The following is a 17830-nucleotide window of genomic DNA, read 5'->3' as shown; positions in this document are numbered from 1 at the left end:
AATAACATTACACTAGAAAGAGAGAACACATCCCGATGTACATACCCCATGTTTAATGTTCAGTTTTGGAAACTAGTGTAAAACATCTTCGATTTGCAAACCTATCACTTATGGGGCTCAATTCACCACTGCCCACTCCACTCAAGTCATTGTAGTTGTGCTGGGGAAAAGTTAGAGTAACACAGGAGTTAATGAGACTTATTTATACCAATCACTGTGCTGCTTTACAAAGTTATCTGACAAAAAACAGCAGAGGTTGGAAGGTTATTTTCAATTTAGATACTTTTTGTCTACCTGTAAGCCAACACAGTGCACTGGATGGATGATATGGGATCTGGTTTAGAAACAAGGCTTTACATGAGGTTTCTAAAAGCAGATCTCTCTTGTATGGCTCACAACATGAGAAATGGGGTCAAACAGGAGAATTAATTGGACACTGTGTTGACACCAGTGTAATCAAAGAAAATATTTGTGTAAATCCACATGGAATAGGACACACTTTATTTTTATCCAACTTAGAGTGTTCAATTAGAAATGTGAATTTGTCCATCTGTGTCTGGGTTTTATCTATCTATCTATCTATCTATCTATCTATCTATCTATCTATCTATCTATCTATCTATCTCATTGAAATTCCATAACCTGTTATGTTGATTAATTTCATTTCTTTTTCTCTTCATACAGACAACTATATGTGAATGGAAAACCAAACCAATGTGAATGAATTTATTCTTGTGGGACTTTCTAATTACCTGGAACTTCAATTTTTCCTCTTCCTGTTGTTTTTAGTTATTTACCTAATCACTATGGTAGGGAATGTGATAATTATGCTGGTGATAAGGGCTGATCCTCACCTCCACACCCCCATGTACTTCTTCCTTTCTCATTTGTCCTTTATGGATATCTGTTATTCGTCAGCCATTGTCCCTAAGATGTTGGTGAATTTCCTAGCAAAGCACAAAACCATTTCTGTCAATGGCTGCCTTGCCCAGATGGTCTCCATCCTGCTCTCCGCTGGTACTGAAGTTTTTGTGCTCTCAGCAATGGCTTATGACCGATACGCTGCCATATGTCACCTATTGCATTTTGTGGGGACCATGAACAAACGAGTGAGCAGACAGTTGGTGAGTGGGTCCTGGAGAATGGGGCTCTTGTATTCACTGGTCAACACTCTCCCTGTGTTAAAGTTACACTTCTGTGGGCCCAGTGAAATCAGGCATTTCAGCTGTGAGCTCCCTCCGCTATTACAACTGTCTTGTACTGGAATCTTCACCGGTAAAATAGCTCTTCTTTCTTCTGCTGTGATATTTGGTTTCAGCTCCTTCCTCTTCACCCTGGTCTCCTACATTCACATCATCTCCACTATACTCCGAATACGCTCCACGGAGGGAAGACATAAAGCCTTCTCTATACTCTATATACAGCTCCCATCTCATTGTGGTGGTTTTATTGTTTATGACAGTTCTATCCCAGTACATGAAACCTAGCTCAGTTGCTTCCCTGTTTCTAGATGAACTGTTCTCCATCCAGTATAGCATCTTGACCCTGATGTTGAACCCCATCATCTATAGCTTGAAAAATAAAGATGTGAAAACTGCTCTGACAAGAACACTAGGGAAAATTCAAGTTTCTCATGCAATGTAACCATTTCTAGGTTTTATCTTTTTTCAATAAAATTATAATATAAATCGAAGAATTGTGAGGACTGCACTATCTAGATATTTTGAGTTCTTTCAACTTGTTGACACTGATACACAATTGGCAATCAATTTAGTCTAGATCAGGGATCAGAAACCTTTGGCACATGGTCCATCAGGAAAATCTGCTGGCAGTCTGGGATGGTTTGTCTACCTGCAGCATCTGCAGGTTAAGCCAATCGCATCTCCCACTGGCCACAATTCACCTTTCGAGGCCTATGGGGGCTGTGGGAAGTGGCCCGGGCCCGGGGATGTGCTGGCCACCACTTCCCGCAGACCCCATTTGCCTAGAACAGTGAACTATGGCCAGTGGGAGCTGCGATTGGCAGAATCTGTGGCTGCTGCAGGTAAACAAACTATCCCAGCCCGCCAGTGGATGTCCCTGATGGGCCGCATGCCAAAGGTTGCTTATTCCTGGTCTAGATAAAAGCACTCATGCAAACAGTTATAGGGCCAAACTGTTAGGTGCCATAAACAGGTGTATTTCAATTGGTTTCAACTGACCTATTTCAATTTACACCAGCTGAGGACCTGGCTCATTATGTTGATATCCATCCTTGATTTATTTCTACTTAAAACAATGTAAGCTTTTGGGTTAGAGTAGCATTAAATTTGAAAATCAATGCGCAAAGAATCCCAACACTAGGGATTTAGACTGAACTTGAATTGGCATTGAGTATAGTTCGAGCTAATGCATGCTAGGTAAACCCAAATTTTCACTTGATTTTTAGCCTAGACACAACTCCATGAGATAAATCAAGCTACAGGATTTTTGCCGTGTATCTACATTAGGAAAAAGTGTCAAAGTTAGATCAGTTATAATGATTATGTTTTACTCTAGGGTCTTAACCTTAAGACATCCTTCCTAAAGGGCCTAAGGGAATTAGGTGCTGAAATGGGGCCCTGGATGTTACGTGAAGAAAGCAGGTGTTAGGAGTATTAGCAATGATAATGTAGTATTCAGGCCTGTATGTCTGCTTATATTTTGTACCCATTTGACATTTGATATATTTATATCCTTAAAGCACTTATATCCTGGTGAACAAAGAATAAAGACACCGTGTGTTACATCTGCCCACAAAAAGATGGGGTGAAAAGAGATAAGAGAGAGAGCTGCAGTGTTGCTGGGTAGAGTGGGAGTTCAGTATATGAGTATACAGTAGAAGGAAAGTCCTGTCTCAACTCCTCTTCCTAGATAAGATCAAGCAACCAGTCAGAACGGGTGAGGGGGGTTGGGTGAGGGTGGCGGAAGGTATAAAAACAACTAAAAGCCAAAGAAATGCCTGTCCCTGACAGAAGCACAATCTCACTCCTTAACCCCACATGTGATACAAAAGAGGTACCATATACATTAATGGATTCAGAGATTCCGAGGTCAGAAGGGACCATTGTGAACACCTAGTCATCCTGGAGAGCATAGGCCATAGAACTTCTCCACAGTAATTCCTAGAACAGATCTTTTAGAAAAAAATCCCATCTTGATTTAAAAATTTCCCTTGATGGAGAATCCACCATGACCTTTTGTAATTTCTAAAGTGGTTAATTACTTTATTAAATCTTACACCTTATTTCAAGTCTGAATTTGTCTAGCTTCAACTTCCAACCAATAGATCATGTTAGATCTTTCTCTGCTAGATGGAATAGCCCATTATTAAATATGTGTTCTCCATGTAGATACATATAGACTGTAACCAACTTATCCCTTAACTTTCTCTTTCTTAAACTGAATAGACTGACCTCCTCAAGTATTTCTCCATAAGACATATTTTACGATCCTTTAATCATTTTCAAGGCTCTTCTCTGAACCTTCTCCAATTTATCAACATCCTTCTTGAATTGTGAACACCAGCAACGGACACAGTTTTCCAGCAGCATACTTAGATACGTTCTTATGCTTTGTCCAGTTAGGGCCTGATGCAACTCTCAGAAAAGCTAATGAAATTATTTCCTTTGAGCTATGAATGGCCTGTTGTATGACAGGCTTGAAGCATAGTTTATTGAGATAGAGTTTAGTCTAGTAAATAGAATCCAGATGACCTAGTTTCTACTCCTGGGTTCTGGTTCTGCCACAGACCTGCTGACCAGTCACTTCCTCTCTCTGCATCTGTTTCCCCTCTCAATCTTTGTCTATCTTGTCTATCTAGATTGACAAAAGTGTGAGATAGAGATTTTCTTTTCCTATGTGTTTGTTCTACACAATAGGGTCCTGTTCTCAACTGGGGCTTCTAGACACAACTGTAATGCATGTAATTATGGACCATGTCCTATTATATATTTGTATAGTGCCCAGCACAATGGGAGCCTGATTCTGATGAAGATTTTTTGGCAGTCTCATAGTGCAAAGAATAAGAGTTGAAGTAAGAGAGAGGAGAACAAATCTCTCCATATACAGACTTCAAGGCTTTCAGGATTGGGCCCAAATGCTGGTCTCTTTTCTCAGTTACTTGGACTGGAGTCCAGCTTAGACTCTGATTTATATCAATGAAAGTAAGCGTGAGTGCAGACAAAAATGTTGTTGTTTAAAATTTTGCCCCTAGATATTAATAAAGGAAGAATTGCTAAGGGAAGGACTCTGCAGTTCAGAAGATAATTGTTAGCCTGGACTGTTCAGTGGGGACTAAGTGAGTTAGCCACTTTCAAGAATCCCAGCCTGTATGTCTCTTCAGGGCACCAATGGTAGCAGTGTTCTCTAGCAATTATCTTGGAGGCACATGCACCCAGATTCACAAAGAGACTTAGGTGCCAATATCCCAGTTTTAGGCACTACTGCAAGCCATGAAACCCCACATGACTACTGCCTCACTTTGTAGGTGCCTAAACTAACTCAGCACCTACATTTTTGCTGTAAAAGTCCCCTAGGTACTTTAGTTTCTGCTTCTGAGCATGTACACTGCTGCATCAAGCAGACACCTGGACTTCAATCTCATGCTTAAGCCCCAGCATGCTGCACATGCCTTTCTGGCCTGTGGGTCCCAGTCTGGTAACACACCTAACTCCACACAAAATAGCTGGGGGGACAGGAAAGACATAGCCATAACCACCTTCATACCCTTTAATCCAGTGATTAGGCAACTCACCCAAGATGTTGGCTATTCCAGTTGAATTCCCCATTTGACCTGAGGAGAAGACATTTGAATAACGGTTCTCTGCCTCTCGGCTGAGTGTTCTACCCACTGGGCTCTGGAATACTTGGATGTAAATATCTTTGAATTTCTCTTGTTAAAACTCTTCCACACTGGAGATATTATTAAATATGCATTGAGCCAGAGAGATGGTGGGAATGATCCTATGGTCCAGTGCTGTATAGCCAACATGAATGCCGTTGCTCTGCTGATCTTAATATACTCAGCAATCTAACCTGTTGACACTGAACACTCATCTTTATATTAGGAGTCCCAGATCCCATTTTATATTGTATATGGTAAAGAGTTTAGGCTGGGGTTTTCAGAGGAGCCTAAGGGAGTTAGGCACCCAACAGCCATTGAATTTCAATCAGAATTGAGTCTTTGGCTTCATTAGTTACTTTGGAAAACCACAGCCTAAATAATTAATGTAAATAACATGAAGCAAAGGTCAGAACTTTATTTAGGATCTTCCTCAATTAACTTTGTATATTCATAGATTTAAAGCCAGAAAGAACCATTATGATCATCTTCTCTTATCTGCAGCATAACAGGGACCCAGTCATTCCTGTCCCAAACTTAATAACGTCTGCATGATAAAAGTGACCTCTTAACCTTCTCTTTAGTAAAATGAATAGATCAGGTTCCTTTAGCCTCTTGTTATAAGACTAGTTTTCCAGACCTCAGTTCATCCTGGTAGCTCTTTTCTGAAGCTGGTTGACACTCAAGGAAGATCTGTCCCTTATTGCACACAAACACATGTGGCATTAAGTGTTGGTGAATGAGTGACACAGATTGTTAGGCAGAGTAAACTTCAGGGATCAAATCCTAAAGGTAACAGAATGTTACACCATCCATTCTCCTGGTATAAGTGAGTCCTCTTGGATTAAAATGAATGAAGGATTTTATTCATCTAGATAAAGATTAGGTCTCTCTGTCAGATCTACGTCCATCCATATCCCTTTGTATTTACCAGGATTTGCCTATTCAGAGTTAGGCTAATTTGATGTGTTTTTTTTAGGGATAGAAGGTCTTGTCACCTGCATGTGTACAGAAACTGCACATCAGTTTGAAATCCTCACATGATCTGCACTCGGCAAAAAGACCTCAGGTGAGTTTAGTTTCTTTAACATCTGTGTAATCTATTGCTTCTGATTTTTTGTTTGTTTGTTTGTTTGTTTTAAGAGATGTGAGTGTTCCTGCCTTGTGTTTTCTCTGTCATTCATGCCTGTGCAAGGTGAGGGCAAATTGTGTGAGAGGTTATTCCATTCCTATCCAGCAGCATTATACACCCACTCTGCACTCAGGCTCTGCTGATATTGGGCACCTCAGGCTCCAAATATCTAACTTCATACACAGATCTCACTCACTTCTGCTAGATTCACCAGTACTCAGATACTCTGAAAATCAGACTCTCAGAACACCAAGCTGAGCACCATGCATTTGTGAATAATTATAAATCTGGGCCAATGCCATTGGGTTAATAGATCCCTAGTGGACCTCCCTGCACTGGGAATACATTTTGTCCATTCATATTTAAATCTCTGCTTATTGTGTGGTTTCCCTGACTTCCTGCACTCAACCTGCCACTTTTAGGTGCATATATCCCACCTCAGGGATCACCAGATGAATGGCAGCTGTGGTCATAAGAGGCATCCATGCTGGTCCCTCAGTCTAAAAGAGAGATGGGGTTTTGGCAGAGTGTTCGCTGAGAGAACTTCAAGACATTAGAACTTGCTCCTCACTTTGGACCAAAAGACCACAAATTTTGAGACCTTCCAGGCATGTTCATGAAGACACTGGTTTGACATGTGATGAAGATATGGAGAGGCAGAGAAGTTGCTGGCTGGCTGACTTCTTGCTGAAAGGATCATTTGATGCTGCTAAGGTTTTACTGTAGAATTAATAATCTCTTAGGGTGGCTGTTGGGTGCCTACATGCTTTTGAAAATCCCACTAGGCTCCTAAATGTGTTGAAAAATGTGGTCCTTAGGCCCTTGGATAGGTGTTGTTCTTGTGTAAATCTGAATCAATGAATTTATCAATAGCTCTGATCAACCCTAATATCTCATTATCTAGCCCTCCCTGGGAAATTATTTTATACTGCCAGGCAAAGAGTTCTGTTGAATCCCCTGATTTCAATAGGATTTGGAGACATTTGCAGCATCTAGTACCTTGTAAGAAAGGCTGGAGGTCAAGCCAAATAGAATCTTAGCTTTCCCTTACATGAGAGATCACCTACGCCCAACAATGACACTACCTTGGCAGCAGATTGGAGCTACTGCTCCCCTGAAGGTTTCTGCCTGGAGTCACACATGCAGAGAGCTGGCAAGAAGGAAGCCAAGCAGTGGAACATGAGCTAAGATAAAGATATTTGATAGTGCTATTTCCTTGCTTTGGCACAGATCAGTTATTTATCCAGAGAAATGATCTGGTGTCATGGATGGGATTATCAAAGGGTGCTAAAGGCTTTAGGCGCACAACTTCCTTTGACATTCAGTGGGAGTTGGGCACCTATCTTCCTTCTGCTTTGTAAGGAATCCCAGACTCTTTGCTCACTTCCCCAAATTCCTTCCATTTTAGACGTGCATCAGTTTCAGCCAGGGGCCCCAAGGCACTTGGAGCTCTAGCCAATAGCAGAATAATAGGGATTCGGCATTGTTCCACTGAGGATTCTGCATTCTGATCTGCTGGCAAAAATATATTAGGATTAAAAAATAAGTTGTAGTTTCTCAGCTTTGGAGAAAAGCCACAAGGTATTATGAAGAAATAGATTTCTAGGCAGTCAGAATAGATTTCCAGAATAGATCAGACCAATAATCTATCATCTCCTCTCTGTGATATAGGCCAATAATAGATGCCTCAGATGATGGTGGGAGAAAATTTGAATTGTGTAATTATGAAAGAACTTGCACACTGGGAAAATTTAATGCTAGTCTCCATCAGTCAGACGTTTATATATACTCTGAAGAACAAAGGTTTCTGTATCTTCCAGTCTAGGTTCACTTATGATGTGAAGTATTTATTGGGCTTTTTTATATTTTTATTTTTTTAATTCTTATTGGCCCCTTATTCATATAGTTGTCCAGTATCTTTCTGAATCTCTCTAGGCTCATTGATATCTTGTTGCAAGGAGATCTAATGGTGAATCTGGATCACTGATATTAATTTTAACTCTCTGGCCCAATGACTATTTAAGTATTTATCCACAGTGGAATAGTTAGTAGGTCAGAGATATAGAGAGTGAGAATGACTCTGTAGGGCCATAGTTAGGGCATAAATCTGTGTGCCTCAGTTCTAATTATTTATCTAGAGTGCAACAGCATCCACAGGAGAGACTGGGGAAGGCCCAAATCAGAATATTCCATAACCCATTGGTTAAAAAATGTTCCTTAAAGAAGGGAGACTTCTTGGAATTGTTTCTCCCCCATGCCTGAGGAGGGGCATGAACTAGCTCTTCCACATTCCAGATCAGTGCTTTGACCTGAAGGGTATTGTTGTGTTTACTTTAGATAAAATGTGATTTACAGGGTGCTTATGCATAGGGAAGCATGCTGTGGCTCACGGGCCTAGGAACATTCTGGAGAAGGCCATGGGGAGGGGTGTGAGCTCAGCATGTGGACTGGAGCACTATGAGCATGTGATAAACAAACCCATATATGGGTTTGTTTAACTCTGATTGGTAAGAGATTCATGTTATGTAAGTTGTTATATAACTTGTTATATAAGCACCATGTGCTATAAAGTAGCAAGGGGAGGGGCTCCTTGCTGGAGGGACTCTGCCTGATTCTTTGTACCAGGGGCTATTTTTGTGCACATGTTGAATAAAGCTTTATTGAATTGAATCGCATTGGATCGAAGTCCCTTGATTTTTACCCAGCATGAGACTCACTGGGAACCACCAAATCCCAACAGACCACTGGGCTAAAAGTTATAGGAAGGCTCAGAAGATTTAGATTTCTATGGGTAAATTTCAGTAAACATTGATTTCATTGATTTCACCATAGACACAAACTGATGAACCATTATTTCCATCAATGGCAATTAAAATGTACAAATAGACAAAGCAATTAAAATGCTGCTTGAGAACTTATTAGAGTTTCATTTAAGGATTTTACTTTGTATATGTTGACATGTGATGTTGACCATTTGTGTTTTAAGTATTCTAAAGATTTAACTCGGGATTTCAAACTTGGGGTCGAGACCCCTCCAGGGGTCATGAGGTTATTATGTGGGGAGTCGTGAGCTGTCAGCCTCCACCCCAAACCCTGTGTTGTCTCCAGCATTTATAATAGTGTTAAATATATTAAAAAGTGTGTTTAATTTATAAGTGGGGAATCACACTCAGAGGTTTGCTATGTGAAAGGGGTCACCAGTACAAACGTTTGAGAATCACTGCTTTAACTTTTTGAATCTCAATATCTACCATCATTAAATAATTATTGTCTGAGACCACTATTTTCTGATGTCCCCATAATTCTCTTTGCAAATTTAAACAAAAAATAAACATTCTCAGAAATGCTTAAAAATAAACATTGATATTATCCATCAAAAATATAAAAAATAGAAATTGCATGCTGCCAAGCTGAGCTATAAGGTGAGCAGGCCACATGCCTCACCCCTCACATTTGGCTTTTGAATGGGACCCAATCCCATAAGCAGCCACTGAGCACACCTACAAAATCATCTCCCACATGCCCAGCTTTCTATGAGTTTTCCATGAGAAAATGCTGACGTTGAGGACAGTTGTCAATTTTCTGTTATATTTCATATTGATGCTTCTGAATCAAAATTTAGGCTTTTTGATATTTCAACTTTCTTATCAATGCGGGATGAAAACAAATATTGGAATATGCCATGAGATGAAAACTCCATTTTCCAGCCAGCTCTATATTTACTGCAATGCTTGTATTGAGGAAAGTACTCACAAATGTCAATATAAGCAGCAAAGAGTCCTGTGGCACCTTATAGACTAACAGGCATATTGGAGCATGAGTCTTTGTGTCAATATAAGTTCTCTAAAGCAGCTCTTAAGAGAGGCAGAAGAATTCCCACCTCTTCACCAGGTCTCCCTATTTAGAGAACACCATTCTCTTTTGTTTTAAATTGTTCTGTGTAGTTCTCTCTGCCTAGTGCGCCGCTAGAGTTTGCTTCAGTTGTTTGATTTAATTTTCTGTCTTTGATTCCCATTGAATGTATGTGTGTGCACGTGTGCATCTGCTGCCCCCATTGAAGGGGATGAGCCCTTTCGTGTGTGTGTGTGTGTGTGTGTGTGTATGTGCACGTGCTGAATTTCCAGGAGAATGGTTCTGTGGCTATGGCACAGTTTCAGGTATCAGGAGACCTCAGTTCCCACTGCTATTGAATGGACATTTCATGTAGAGCAACAAGGATGATACAACGGCCTGTAGCTGTTGCCTAACAACATTTCCCTACAGAGTTAGTGCTGTAGTTTGTGTCTTTGAAAAAACATGAGATAATCACTTCTGCTCTTCTGTGGCTGTTTGGCAGTGAGAGATTCCATTTGTTTGTCTTTAAGATTCACTTCTACCATATCTGTGCTTGCTTCATCCCAAACGCTTACGGTCACATATCACTGGTGTATTTCATATCATCAGAGAGTCACAGAGTTTAAGGACAAAAGGGACCTCTAGATTATCTCATCTGACCTCCTCTGTCTCACATTGTGTTGGGTTTCATCACACAGGTCCACAGAGCACTTTAGTCAGGCATCAAATTTAATGTAAAAGAAAAATGTACCTAGTGGTCCCTGTATCAGACCACTGAAATGGAGGCACCTCTGGGATGCAGAATGTATAATGCCATGCAACAGTATTAAACAGATGATTAAGGCAGGAAGAAAGAAACATCTTATGCAAAATATAAACTCTGTGTGTGCATGTATGTGTGTGTGACTTGTAGCCCATGAAGTGAGAGCACATAGCCAGGCAATGACGATAGTTATATAGTATGTAAAGGATAAAGGGGTGAGGAACAGATAACAGAAACACAAAAGATCTATAGGTTTAGACTTATAAAAATTACTTAGACAGACAAGATGGGTGAGGTAATATCCATTATTGTTGGTGAGAGAAACAGAAGTTAGTCCAGGAAAAGATATTACCTCACCCACTTTGTCTCTCTAGTATCCTGGGACCCAGACAGCTACATCAGCATTGAATACAAGAACAGCTTAAGCAATTAGCTTAAGTAGAAGGCCTTCTAGCCTGAACAGGAGCAGTTGCTCAATGAGTTGTCATAAGGAAGTAAACTGTAGACTCATAGACTTTAAGGTCAGAAGGGATCATTATGATCATCTAGTCTGACCTCCTGCACAATGCAGGCCACAGAATCCCACCTACCCACTCCTGTAATAAACCCCTAATCTATGTCTGAGTTTTTGAAGTCCTCAAATTGTGGCTTAAAGACTTCAAGGTGCAGAGAATCTTCCAGCAAGTGACCTGTTCCCCATGCTGCAGAGGAAGGTAAAAAACCCCAGGGCCTCTACCAATCTGTCCTTTAGGAAAATTCCTTCCTGACCCCAAATATGGTGATCAGCTAAACCCTGAGCATGTGGGCAAGACTCACCAGCCAGACCTCAGGAAAGAATTATTATATGGAGTAACTCAGATCCCACCGTATCTAACATCCCATCACAGACCATTGGGCATATTTACCTGCTAATAATCAAAGATGAATTACTTGCCAAAATTAGGCTATTCCATCATACCATCCCCTCCATACACTTATCAAGCTTAGTCTTGAAGTCAGATATCTCTTTTGCCCCCACTACTCCCCTTGGAAGGATGTTCCAGAACTTCACCCCTCTAATGGTTAGAAACCTTCATCTAATTTCACATCTAAACTTCCTGATGGCCAGTTTATATCCATTTATTCTTCTGTCTGCATTGGTACTAAGCTTAAATAATTCCTCTCCCTCCCTACTGTTTATCCCTCTGACATATTTATAGAGAGCAATCATGTCTCCCCTCAGCCTTCGTTTGGTTAGGCTAAACAAGCCAAGCTCTTTGAGTCTCCTTTCATAAGACAGCTTTAAGTCACAAAACATCACAAGCCTTTGTTTATACTTTTGTCATAATGATGAGTGTTGCAAACAGTAGATAGGTAACCACAAGGGAATGGGAAGCCCTGCTCAATGTGTACATGTGTTTGTGTGGCTGCCCCCGCACCCCTTTGAATAGAATGAGCCATGCTCAATTCGTGTGTGCACATGCCCCTGCTGTCTCTTCCTGTTGTGAACAGCCCCAAGGACTTGTTGATGACAACAGGTGGTCAGGAAGGATCCTTAATTTACAGATCATCCAAAAGATATAACTTCAATCAGAAACAGCATGTCCTTTCACTGGGATGGGTCCTTGTGGGTCATCACAAACTCCAAGGGGAGAGCGCCCCCTGCTGATCCACTCTACTCCCTCCTGCAGCATAGGGCCTCTGAGCACCATTCTGGGGCACTGTGGTAAGCAGCCATTCTTATGGGAGCAGGTCCACTGCTGAGCATCTCACCCAACTCCTTGCAGCACAGGGCCACGTGGTGCCTGGCTCAGGCTCAGGATATCAACATGGACCAAGAGAAAACAGTGCCCTCCCGAAGTGAGACTCCACTGAGCAATTTGCATTGTGTCATCCCTTGGATCTATGCTGGAGCATTGGGGTTAGTGTTGACCCACAGATGAGAATGTCCCTTAATGAGTCCTTCACCCTATTCCTCTCCGCACAGTGACCCCTATTGCTGAACTGGGACATTAGAGTCAATCAACTTGAGAAAATCCTACAGAGTCTGTCCCTGTGCCTCAGTGCCCCCTAGTGCCACACTGGGCACTACTAGAAGCATTGAATAAGGGGGAAGAGTGTCTCAAATTGAGCATCCCACCCCACTCGCAGTACAACAGCCCCCACGATGGCCATGCTGGAGTAATGGGGTCAGCACTGTCTAAGCAATGAGAGTGTTCCGAGATGAGCCCATCACCCCACTCCCTGAAACACACTACTGCCTAGCACTGCTCAGCTTCCACAGAGAGTTTTTTCTAATGTTCCTGGGAACTGGTCCTGATTCTGGCCCCACTGCAAACTTACCAGAGTAAAAGAGAATAGTCCCGCTGACTTCAATGGACTTTGGATCTGGTCGTCTAGGATGGAAATGAGCCCTATGGTTGGGGCAGTGGAGTCTAAGACTGAGGACTCCTGGGTTCTGTTTCCAGTTCTGGGAGGGGAGTGGGGTCTAACAGTTAGAGCAGTTGGGACTGTGAGTCTGAGCTCCTGGGTTCTAATCGTGGCTCTGAGACGAGAATGGGGCTTACAATCTGAACATCAGGGAACTGGCATCATGAGCCTTGGGTGTTGTTCCTGACTCTGTGCTGTTTTTTAACAAGTAATTCTTCCTCATCATGTCTCTAGTCAAAAAGTGTCACATGCTTTACCACACTTAGTAAATTCCATTATGATTTTCATCTAGAAAACATACATAATAATGATGATGATAATGGTGACAAGATTATGGCGATCAACAGATGGCTCCGGCAGTGGTGTTATAAGGAGGGCTTTGGGATGTACGGTCATTGGGAAGCGTTTACGGAGAGACGACTGTTCGCGCAGGATGGACTTCATCTAAGCAAGGAGGGAAATAGAATTCTAGGATGGAGGCTCACCGACCTCATCAAGAGAGCTTTAAACTAGGAAGTTGGGGGAGATGGTTGGGAGATGTTCAGGAGATCTCCACGCCGGAATATAACCTGGAGAGGGAAGTAAACAAAGTGAGAGGGGATACCCTTGCGGTCCAAAGAATTGATCCAAGGAGGAATAGTGGAGTAGAAACCAGAGTAACGGGTGATGCTGGTGGTAGAAGGTCTGTGCACAATGGGGGAAAGAATGTCACTGACGCCAAACGCCAAAAATTAAAATGTCTGTACACTAATGCGAGGAGCTTAGGTAACAAGATGGAGGAACTGGAGCTACTGGTGCAACAAGTGAAACCGGATATTATAGGGATAACCGAAACCTGGTGGAATAGTACTCATGACTGGAGCACGGGTATTGAAGGCTATGTGCTGTTTAGAAAGACAGGAAGAAAGGCAAAGGTGGTGGAGTAGCCTTGTACATCAATGATGAAATTAACTGTAGTGAAATAAGAAGCGATGGAATGGATAAGACAGAGTCTGTCTGGGCAAAAATCACACTGGGTAAAAAAGCAACTAGAGCTTCCCCTGAGATAGTGCTTGGGGTGTGCTATAGACCGCCGGGATCTGATTTGGATATGGATAGAGACCTCTTTAATGTCTTTAATGAAGTAAACACAAAGGGGAAATGTGTGATTATGGGGGACTTCAACTTCCCGGATATAGACTGGAGGACAAGTGCTTGCAAGAATAATAGGGGTCAGATTTTTCTGGATGTGATAGTGGATGGATTTCTTCATCAAGTAGTTGAAGTACCTACGAGAGGGGATGCCATTTTAGATTTGGTGTTGGTGAGGAGTGAGGACCTCGTAGAAGAAATGGTGGTAGGGGACAACCTTGGTTCGAGTGATCATGAGCTGATTCAGTTCAAACTAGATGGAAGGATAAACAAATGTAGATCTGGGATTAGGGTTTTCGACTTCTCGAGGGCTAATTTTAAAGAGTTAAGGAAATTAGTTAGGGAAGTGGATTGGATGGAGGAACTTGTGGATTTAAATGTGGAGGAGGCCTGGAATTACTTTAAGTCGCAGCTGCGGAGACTGTCGGAAGCCTGCATCCCAAGAAAGGGGAAAAAAACCATGGGCAGGAGTTGAAGGCCAAACTGGATGAGCAAGCAACTCAGAGAGGGGATTAGAAAAAAGCAGAAAGCTTACAGGGAGTGGAAGAAAGGCAGGATCAGTAAGGGAAGCTACCTTGGTGAGGTCAGAACATGTAGGGATAAAGTGAGGAAGGCTAAAAGCCGCATTGAACTGGACCTTGCAAAGGGAATCAAAACCAATAGTAAAAGGTTCTACAGCCACATAAATAAGAAGAAAACAAAGAAAGAAGAAGTGGGGCCGCTATACACTGAGGATGGAATGGAGGTTAAGGATAACCTAGGCATGGCCCAACATCTAAACAAGTACTTTGCCTCAGTTTTTAATAAGACTAGTGAGGAGCCTAGCGATGATGGAGGGATAATAAACGGGAATGTGGATATGGAAGTGGATATTACCGCAACTGAGGTAGAGGCCGTTCTTGAACAGTTTAATGGGACGAAATCGGAGAAGCCGGACAATCTCCATCCGAGGATATTAAAGGAACTGGCGCGTGAAATTGCGAGCCCGTTAGCGAGAATTTTTAAGCAATCGATAAACTCGGGGGTTGTGCCGTATGACTGGAGGATTGCTAATGTAGTTCCTATTTTTAAGAAAGGGAATAAAAGTGATCCGGGTAATTATAGGCCTGTTAGCTTGACGTCTGTAGTATGTAAGGTCTTGGAAAAAATTTTAAGGGAGAAAGTAGTTAAGGACATAGAGGTCAATGGTAATTGGGACGAATTGCAACACGGATTTACTAAAGGTAGATCGTGTCAAACCAATCTGATCTCCTTCTTTGAGAAGGTGACGGATTACTTAGATAAAGGAAATGCGGTAGATATAATTTACCTTGATTTCAGTAAGGCGTTTGACACGGTTCCGCATGGGGAACTGTTAGTTAAATTGGAAAAGATGGGGATGAATATGAAAGTTGTAAGGTGGATAAGGAACTGGTTAAAGGGGAGACTCCAGCGGGTCATATTGAAAGGTGAACTGTCAGGCTGGAAGGAGGTCACTAGTGGAGTCCCTCAAGGATCGGTTTTGGGACCGATCTTATTTAACCTTTTTATTACTGACCTTGGCACTAAGAGCGGGAATGTGCTAATAAAGTTTGCGGATGACACAAAGCTGGGGGGTATTGCTAACACGGAGAAGGACAGGGATACTATTCAGGAAGATCTGAACCACCTTGTAAACTGGAGTAATAGAAATAGGATGAAATACAATAGTGAAAAGTGCAAGGTCATGCACTTAGGAATTAATAATAAGAATTTTAGATATACGTTGGGGACGCATCAGTTGGAAGAGACAGAGAAGGAGAAGGACCTTGGGTAATTGGTTGATAGCAGGATGACTATGAGTCGCCAATGTGATACGGCTGTTAAAAAAGCAAATGCGATTTTGGGATGCATCAGGCGAGATATTTCCAGCAAGGATAAGGAGGTGTTAGTACCATTATATAAGGCGTTGGTGAGACCCCATCTGGAATACTGTGTGCAGTTCTGGTGTCCCATGTTCAAGAAGGATGAATTCAAACTGGAACAGGTTCAGAGACGGGCTACTAGGATGATCCGAGGAATGGAAAAACTGCCTTATGAAAGGAGACTCAAAGAGCTTGGCTTGTTTAGCCTGGCCAAAAGAAGGCTGAGGGGGGATATGCTTGCTCTATATAAATATATCAGGGGGGTTAACATCAGGGAGGGAGAGGAATTATTTAAGTTTAGTACTAATGTAGGCACGAGGACGAATGGGTATAAACTGGATATTAGGAAGTTTAGACTTGAAATTAGACGAAGGTTTCTAACCATTAGGGGAGAGAAGTTCTGGAACAGCCTTCCGAGGGAAGTAGTGGGGGCAAAAGACTTTTCTGGCTTTAAGACAAAGCTTGATAAGTATATGGAGGGGATGTTATGATAGGATCGTTAATTTGGGCAATTGATCTTGGATTACCACCAGATAGGTCTGCTCAATGGTCTGCGGGGAGATGTTGGATGGGATGGGAACTGAGTTACTGCAGAGAATTCCTTCTTGGGTGCTGGCTGGTGAGTCTTGCCCACATGCTCAGGGTTTAGCTGATCGCCATATTTGGGGTCGGGAAGGAATTTTCCTCCAGGGCGGAGTGGCAGGGGCCCTGGAGGTTTTTCGCCTTCCCCTGCAGCGTGGGGCACGGGTCGCTTGCTGGTGGATTCTCTGCAGCTTGAGGTCTTCAAACCAATTTTGAGGATTTCAATAACTCGGTCCTGGGTTAGGGGTTGTTATAAAAGTGGATGGGTGGGGTTCTGTGGCCTGCCTTGTGCAGGAGGTCAGACTAGATGATCATATTGGTCCCTTCTGACCTATGAGTCTATGAGTCTATGATGATGATTATACCACCTCTTCTGAAATGATTGCCCTAGTGTATTTTGTTTTTTTGCAGGTTGATGCAGAATTGTTCTTCCTCTGAGAAATATTATGAGAAATTTCCTTCATGGAGTAGGTCCCAGAAGCCAGTGAATGAAATAACACCACCTTAGTGTCTGCAGCTGGGGGAGGGAACTATTCTTCATAAACAAAGTAAGCTATAGATGAATAACTAAAGCCCCCAACCATCCTCCCCTCTGAAGTTCATGGACATTGTGCCCAGGTCTGCAACAGGAGCAAGATCATGTCACCAGTTTCTTTATCTGAATTTTCCATACATGGGCAGAGAATCTTAGTGTTTGTCTGAGCAAATGGGTTTTTTTTGTCTATATTCATATCTATTTATCAGTATATCTACTGGTGTCTAAATCTGTCATTCAGAACTGAACTAATTAACAATCATGGGTTAGGTCATAAGCTTGACTTCAGTGTTGTTTTCCTAGAGTAGCAGGGTTGGAAGGGACCTCAGGAGATAATCTAGTACAACCCTCTGCTTAAAGCAGAGCCAATCTCTAGGCAGATTTTTGCCCCAGATCCCGAAATAGCTCCCTCAAGCATTGAACTCACAACCATGGGTTTAACAGGTTGCTGCTCAAACCACTGAGCTATTTCCCCCTAGCTGAAATTCTGGTCTCATAATTCCATAGCGCCCACCAGAATGATTGATAAGCACTAGACATACTCATCCTTAGACCATGGCTCTATTTATTACTTTTGTTGCTGTTGTTGTTGCGTTGGTGGTGGTGTTTCCTGCTTCTCCCTCCTCTTGTCCTTATTGCCCTCTGTTCCTCAATCCTTATAATCATCCACTGAATCAAAGCGTAAATGTTGTTTCTTGAG

The 17830-nt window shown here is 42.1% G+C and overlaps 1 pseudogene; it reads left to right on the top strand.

The window, feature by feature from the left end:
* The first annotated feature begins 692 nt into the window (after positions 1-692).
* Positions 693-1487, top strand: LOC127040881 (olfactory receptor 5V1-like; annotated as a pseudogene).
* The last annotated feature ends 16343 nt before the right edge of the window (positions 1488-17830 follow it).

This window comes from Gopherus flavomarginatus (genome assembly GCF_025201925.1).
Source record: "Gopherus flavomarginatus isolate rGopFla2 chromosome 11 unlocalized genomic scaffold, rGopFla2.mat.asm SUPER_11_unloc_1, whole genome shotgun sequence".
NCBI classification, from domain to species: domain Eukaryota; kingdom Metazoa; phylum Chordata; order Testudines; family Testudinidae; genus Gopherus; species Gopherus flavomarginatus.
Note: the sequence above shows the minus strand (reverse complement) of the source record. Positions and strands in the feature narration are given on the sequence as shown.